Here is a 7,987-nt window from a genome sequence, read left to right on the forward strand (position 1 = left end):
GGCCGGGCCGGAGCCGTCGGGCCCCGCCGCGCTCCCGTCCCCGCGCACGGTGGAGCTGTTGCTCCGCCCGCTCCCCCTGCTCCCCCACCCGCACTTGGGTCGGACCCAAGCAGACAGGAGGTCACTTTCTTCTCCAAGGCTCGGATTTTGGCGGAGGGGTGCCGGCACAAAGCACCCGCGTCCCTAAATCCTCCCTGAATTTGAGCTTTTTTTTTTTTTCTCTACGAAGAGTCAGGGGCTGAGGCAGGGGGAGCAGCTTCAATCAGGTGAAAAGCAGAAGTGGAGCCAGGACTTTGCTATGGATATACCCGTCTAAGAGAAAATCAAATTTAAAATGCCCCAGAGTTCCAGCTCCTCCTCCTGGCCACGGGTTCCCCAACCCACTGCTCCAGGTGTGTGCCTGCCCAGCCCTGGTGTGGCTCAGGACAGGTGAGGAGGGCACTTGTGTGTCTGATCCATGCAGTCAGCACCGTGTCATCAGAGCTGGTGCTTGGTGCCAGCCAGGTGAGCCCTGCCTTCACACCAAGACAGTGTGACACTTTGTGTGGGGACAGCTCTGCTCATCTGTGCCTCTTTCTTGTGGCCAGCACCCCCACATACACCTTCAGTCCTCACTTGCTGGTTCCTGCTTCCCTGGAGTCGGGGTGGCCAGGACCCCCTTTCTCCCTGCCATGCTGCTGAGACTGGAGGTCTCACCCTTCAGGAGGAGGAGATTTGTGGGCACAGACAGTCAGGTTGGGATCAATGGCACCTTCAAATAGCCCAACCCAAAGCCTCTCTAAGCAGCTGGCTTTGTCAAGCAGTGATGAAACTGCCTGGCTGTGAGCTTTTCTATCCCACACTGTAATGTTCACATCACCAGATAAACTCTTCATCTCCTAGCAAAGGAGGAAGGCAACACCCACCCCATCTGGAGGGCATGGCTGCCATCTGCTCCATGGCAGCTTTCATGCCAGAGGGTCATTGCAGCCCTAGCACCAGGGTCCTGGCTCCTGAACCAGCACAGAGCATTGGTATGTGCTGAGGTCTCCTGGGCACTGATGGAGAGGCCGCCCTGGGAAGACCGTAAGGCATAAGATTGTGCTTAGGTGCTTTCCTGGTTTGGGAATTGTGATTATTAATAACCATAGTTAATCTCTGCCTCACACAACTCGGCCTGTGCACTGTGTCTTGTTTAAGCTGTCTAAGATAGGCTTTTGTTCACTGCAACCATCTCTGGGCCATTATGTTATCCCAAATGGCCTATAAATGATCAGTTACATGCTATTAATGTTGGATGGCAATCTTCAGTGACAAAGAAGCAATGGAAATCTACTGATCTTCGAAGGAAAACCTCAAATAACCCCATGCCAAATCCAAGTGTTTTCAGCCTGCTATCCAGGCTATGAATATTGCAAATATTACACATCTTTGCATGGTGTTTGTTAAATATTTAAGATCAGAGAAGAGATTTTAGCCTAAATGGCCACTTCAAGTCACAGCACCAGAGACTTGCAAAATGACTGCTGGAACCCACAAACAAACACAGGTTTGCTTTCAGATCCAGGCTCCTAATATTTTGTATCAGGTTAGGCAGCCATTTCCTGAAGATCAAAGACAGGTTACAGCTCATCCTACCTGGAGCTGTAAAGAGACAGAGGAAGCTGGAGTGGCCAGCAAGGAGTCCTTGCTGGTCCTATTGGGCCAACAAAACCCAAAGACTTCACCAGGTATTCTTGGACATCCTCTTAAATGAGTTTTCATATTGTGCAGGTGGTTATAGGCTGTTGGGGTTTTTTTAGATATCTTACCTGAGTTGATAGAGAAAACTTTATTTTCAGTTGTCCCATGGACCAAATTCATTGCCTTCCTCTCCCATGCCTCTCTCTGTCTCTGTGGCCAACAAGGTTGCTTGGTCTTTCCTGTGAAAGCTGGGCAGGAGCTGTCCAACTGCAGCTGCACCCTGAGAAAAGGTGCAGGACAGTGCTGAGGCCAGACTGAGCCCGTGCATAGCAGGTTATCACAGAACCACAGAACATTGTCTTTTGGAGAGGACCTCTAAAGACCACCTAATCCACCCACCCTGCAGTGACCATGGACATCTTCAACTAGACCAGGTTGCTCAGAGCCCCGTCCAACCTAACCTTGGATATTTCCAGGGATGGGGCATCTACCACCTCTCTGGGCAGCCTCTGCCATTGTTTCACTACTCTTAGTGTGAAAAATTTCTTCCTTATATCCAGCCTGAATCTGCCCTCTTTTAGTTTAAAGCCATGACCCCTTGTCCTGCTGCTACAGGCCCTGCTGAAAACCCTGTTCCCATCAACATTCAACACGTTACGTGTGACAGCAGCTGGAGGTGGGTTATACAGTGAGATATAGCCCACAGGACCTGCCAAGGGATGGTGGGGCATGTTCACAGCCTGGCATTGGGGATTCAGGTGTGAGGGTTCCTGCCAACACCCAGGGGATTTTCACAAGTGCTCGGGAGCAGGCAGGAAAAATAAATTCTCTCTGGCAACTCCGTATGGTTTTGTCTTTCCCATCAGCTGCCTCCTGGGTAATGGGCTCCATCCCCCTGCACCTGTGGGTTGCTGGGAGGGCAAAGCGACTTCAAGTCTCCCTCAAGTCCTGGTGCAGGGACAACAAACCCTGCTCGGGCCAATCCCCACTGATGCTGCAGCCCCTCTGAGCAGCAGAGAGGGGGAAGTCCCCCAGCCACAGTAGCACCCCCAGCCCTTCATGCTGCTGCCCTCAGAGCACCAACTGTTTTCTTCCTGCAGTTACCTCTGGGCCCTGGCAGTAATCTTGAAGCATCTGCTCCAAATCATCCAGGATTACAGGAATTAAAAGAAACCCCAATTAGAGGCCCATGGTCCTGCAAGCACAAATCCGTTTAACCCTAATCCAGACTGCTGCCCCTTCCTAAAAGGCAAGGGAACAGTCTCCTCCAGCTGGTTTCCATGTGCTCCAGCACCACCTCCTCTCCTCAACCTGAATTTACCCCTTTTTACCCCAGAGGCAGTGCCAGGGGACCCATGCATGCTACTGGAAAAAGACCACCCATGGCCTTGGGATTGGAAATCAGCTTCACAGACATGGGGTTGGTGCCAGCCTCTGCCCCTGCACGTAATCAGAAGGGTTCCCATAGGACTTCCCATAACAAAGGAGGTGCCAATACATCTGAATGTGAAATAGTGCCCATCAGGGTCTGCACACCATGCACTGGCTCCTCTACTTCAGGTTCAACTTCATGTCTACCTTTCTGTCCCACCAAGACCAACTTCAGGGGTTTCAGAAGGCTTCACACTCAGCATGGACTGAGACACCTGCAGCCCCATGCTCACCTGCCCATCACTTTGCTGGCAATACCATGTGGAATTGCTCCTCTGAGATACAGCACAGAAATCAGAGAATTTCTTCAGAGTGAGGATGAAGACTGAAAATTAATTAAGAGAATCTCTCTTTTCCTTTGAAATCAACCTTGTTTCTTTCAGCACTGCAACCCTCTTTCTCTCAGTACAATTAGGCTCTTCTCCAGGTAGCTAAATCTTTCACCTGCAGCCCTAAGCCCCATGAAATTAAACTGCATTATCAGTGGAGTGTGGCTGGTGTGAGTTACAAACTCTCTGGATAATGCATTTTGATCAGCACTGGATCCCTCCCATATCTGGCAGCCTTTGTATTTGCTGGGATATTTTGCATTAATAAGACATCCATATTGAAAATAATCACAGCTTTAATAGTTAATGCTTGAGGAGGGAAAACCCTGAGTTAAAATTGGGTTTATATGATTCTAAAAGATGGGTGATTCTCACAGCAGGAAATAAGCAACGCTTTGTTTGTTTCTCTTCTTCCATGTGGTAAGGAAAAAAAGGCAATCAAAGCAGTGCTTCCAGAGAGGTGATGCTGCAACAGCTAACGCAGCTGGACCCCTTAGGATAAGATCCTTGGTGAGACAGGAGTGTCCATGAGCTAGACAAGAAGCCGTCGTGCTGAACCTGCTGAGCACCATGTTGAGGTACACAGAGACATGATGTCATGTGTCTTAACAGCCAGCCCAGCCTGAGACTGTGACAGTGCTGAGGCTGGTAAAAGTTTCCATTTAAAGGGAGGTTTGTGGGAGAAAAATCCTCTTGTGGCTCAGAGTGTCTAGCTGAGGAGAAGCCTGGCAGAATCCCCATGATTTTCTGCACTTTCCTGGCATCTCCTTTTGCTGCTGGTGTGGTGAGAGCAAGCAGGGGTGTGGAGGAGGTGTGTGCTGTTAGTAGAGGGGTCCATGTGGCAGTAGCATGTTGGTGCCAATTTTTCTTGTGAGCCTGAGGGGAAATTAGTTAAGGTCCAGAGAGATACAGGGAGAGGGGCTGTCAGTGGGTGGTGGTGGATGGCTAGAGAAGAGGAAGAGCAGAAAGGAGGGGACCACAGAGGTTGAAACAATGCTAGAGGAAGGGGGCATGACATGGACAGGGGAAGGTTTGTCACGAGCAAATGGGCAGTCACTGCAGGGCAGGGGATCCATCCTGAAAACAAACAAGTGTCCCAGGCTTGCTCAGTCCCTACTGGCTTGGGGGTCAGGCACTCCTGCCTGAGTGCTGCAGGGATCCCAGTGCCCTGGGATGGGTACAGAAGCCACTGGGACATAGTTTGAGCTGGGCTGTGGAGGGACAAGACTGTTCTCTGAGTAGGTGTAATACTAGGTCATCCATGTGGCTTCATCCTTGGTGGACATAAAAGCCACGTTTAACCCACGATGTCAGTGTAACCTCCACTTTAATGACTTCTGCATTTGCTGACTTATACCAAGAGCTTTGTTAATCTCATGTACCCTGACTTGAAGGTCCATCAACTTCTTTAAAACCTAGAGGTTTCATCCCAGGATATCAGGAGAGCACATCTGGATATGACCAGCAGTGACTTGTCTGAGCAGCTCCTATTGCAGGACTCTCCTTGCAAACAAATATTTGCTGGATAAAAAATCCAGGTAGCTTGTATTTCCTGGACCAATTCCTGAAATTTCTCTGATGCAGAAATAAAAGACAGGAATACAACCACACAAAAGCCACAGACGTGTGCTTCTTCCATCATTCAAGCAGATTTTGGCAGCTGAAAATGTTCCCAACCTCCGGCTTGACAGCTAACATTTGTTTGACTTACATTCCACTCGGGCTGAGAAATCTGGGTCAACATCTTCTTGACACAACTGAAGGTCTGTGCATTTTGATACCCACCACGAGACAGTTTCCTTCTGCCTCCAGAAGGAATGCTGTAGCCTATTTCACCAAGCTCCAAGCCAGTGGGGTCCAGTGAGGTACTCTCTGGGTTTTCTTGATGCCTGGCAGCAAAGCCTCTTCTGGAGTTATGATGAAGAACTGCAAGGGTGGAAAGAGGTTTCTCTTAGGCTTTGTTGTGCATCTGGTTCCAAAGTTTTTAATATGCACTTAAATAAACCCCTGGAAACTGCAGTCTCATGTTGTGTCAGGACCAGATCTAATGGCATCAGGAGCCTTTCTGCTAATCTTAAGAGTGGTTGGATCTGGCATGAATTGACAGCAAGATGCAATGCAGAGCTCAAACAGCTAATCCTGAAGGAAAGAACGTTTATTCATGCAACACATAATTAACACCATTCTATTAAAGACATGAATGGAACATCTCATTAATAACCACTTATTTTACAATGTAACTGAGCAGTCAGTCTGCTCTGTTGCTTTTGTGTCTTCTGAGACTTTGCTGCTGCTTCCAGGCATTTCATGTCTTCCCTGAGCCCTGTTCCCGTTACTTAAATAAAAATATGCCAAACCTGCAAAGAGGATCAGCAATGCCAGTGTGAGGGGCTGGACTGAGGCACTGGGGGCTCCTTGTGCTAAAACGTGTGTGTCTGTGGAAGGTGAAGCTTAGAAACCTCATCGTGGTTGAGTCAGCCCAGGAACACAAACAAAACTGAACAGCCAAAGTGTGTATCTACATCTATATGTATGTACGGTGACAGGTAGAGGTGACATGGGAACAGCAAGTTCTAATGCCTGGAAGGCCAAGACAGCCTTGGCAAGGTGACTTATTCCTAACAAAGCACGGGAAATTGTTAAAAGTAAGAAAGATAACAAGTGAAAATCATGCTGCAGCACCCTTAAGAACTGCCTTTTTTCTGTCCCCCAGTCTGGCACGAAGCGGATGTGACCCCACAGCCCCTCGGTGCTCCTGGGCACAAACAGTCCCCTTGGCCTCAGCAGGGGGGAGGCTGGGGATTGCCACTCATGAAGGAAACAGTTTGCAGGATCAGGGCAGCACAGGCTGAAAGCTCAGTCCTGCTTCCACAGTGCAGGAGAGCAGAAAGGAAAAAAATAAAATAAATAAAAAGAGGCATTTTTGAAGAAAGAGCAGAAGCAGTGGGGATTTACTGAACCAGTGTTACACTGTCCATGCAGCTTGCTCGGGTTGCTGTTGCTAGCAATTCAGATATTGTCCAAGCTGTCCTGCTCATCAGTGCATGAACTCTGAAAACACTTAGCCACTACCAGCTCTGTGCATTACTTCAGCTGGAAAAACCATGGTAGATAAAGTAACGATGATGGATCTAAACGATAATAAAGTCTCCCTGTTGAAAATTTAAAGTGCTATACAACTATTTTTAGTGACCTCTCCAGCTGAGATAATGCAGAAAGCTAACTAGATGTGAACATCCATCTTAAGTGAATTGATTCTTACAGTTTGCAAACCAAGGTGAAGTGTAGGAGGTTAATGTTCATGCTCCAATACAAGAGATACCAGCTATATAAAAAGACGTGCAGTGTCCATGGGAAGAAATAACCAATTAAATGTCTAATGCAGATGCAATGTGGGTTTGTTTTGTTTGGGTTTTTTTCCTGCCAGCACGTTTATTTCCATAATGGACATTTAGTTTAGACAAAACACTAAGAGCTCCCACCCTAGTACCCTCCTCCTTCTCCTCCTCCTGTGTGTGTGTGATGTGTGGGCATGAGAGAGGGACAGAAGATCTCTGTCTTTAATTCAGGAAAGCAAAATTTCCTGCCTGGGGCATTTTGTTACCACACTGAGACTTTCAATACAAATAGTATTTAAATATTATTTTCCAAAATCAAAGATATTAAATAAATGTTTAAAAATGGGTATTTTTTTTTCTTCCTCAAGCATGCCCCAAACCTGAGTTCTTGGGTCAGCATTTTCAAAATGAAGCAACTATTTTTATGGCTTCCTAAATGAGAGCACTGAGCACCACCAGCTCTCTCCCAGCAAGGAGGTGCAGAGCACTGGATGCCTTTGCAAAATGCTGCTCAGATATTCCAGGACTGCTACAGCAAATCCTTTACTTCTCAGAGCTCATTTATCTCAGAAGGACTCCACATCCAGCAACTCAGCCTGCTCTCAACCCCTCTTCCAAAACCTCAGATGGCAATTAGCAACATCAATAAGTAATAGAACAAATCCTTGTCTCTAAAAAACAAGCCGCAGGCAGAGCTCATTCACTTTACTCTCAGGCTGCATCACAAACCTTAAAGTTTTATACTTCATCTGTTTAAAGCCCCAGTGCTACAAACACTTAGTTTTGAGATGACACACTTGAAAGTCAGTGGGTGATGAAGGATGGGTGAAAGACAAGACCTAAAGCTGCGGGGGACCCAGAGTGAGGAACCGTATCCACCAAGTCCTACACACACCAAGGGTGCCACCACACAGAAGACTTTCAGCTGAGTTCCTTCTGCTCAGCTCTTTACCAAAGAGCTTTTGGAACAGAGAAAGGAGTCTGTTTACCTCTCAGCTCCTGGAGGCAGTCAATTTCCAGCAGAAGCAAAGCCAAAGGAAAATGGTAGAGATCAGCTAAAATACTGTGCTAGGAATGTTTCTCAGCATCACACAGTAGTAAAACAAAATATTACCAGTTGGACCTGGGTGAGCAGATCTGCCAGACAGCCATGGACTATGTACTTGTGAGTACCAATTTGACTGCAGTAATGCTTGAAGAGCTGTTCTCTGCAGGAGACATCCTCCT

The sequence above is a fragment of the Chaetura pelagica genome, unplaced genomic scaffold (genome assembly GCF_000747805.2).
Source record: "Chaetura pelagica isolate M959 unplaced genomic scaffold, ChaPel_1.0 scaffold36, whole genome shotgun sequence".
Classification (NCBI taxonomy): domain Eukaryota; kingdom Metazoa; phylum Chordata; class Aves; order Apodiformes; family Apodidae; genus Chaetura; species Chaetura pelagica.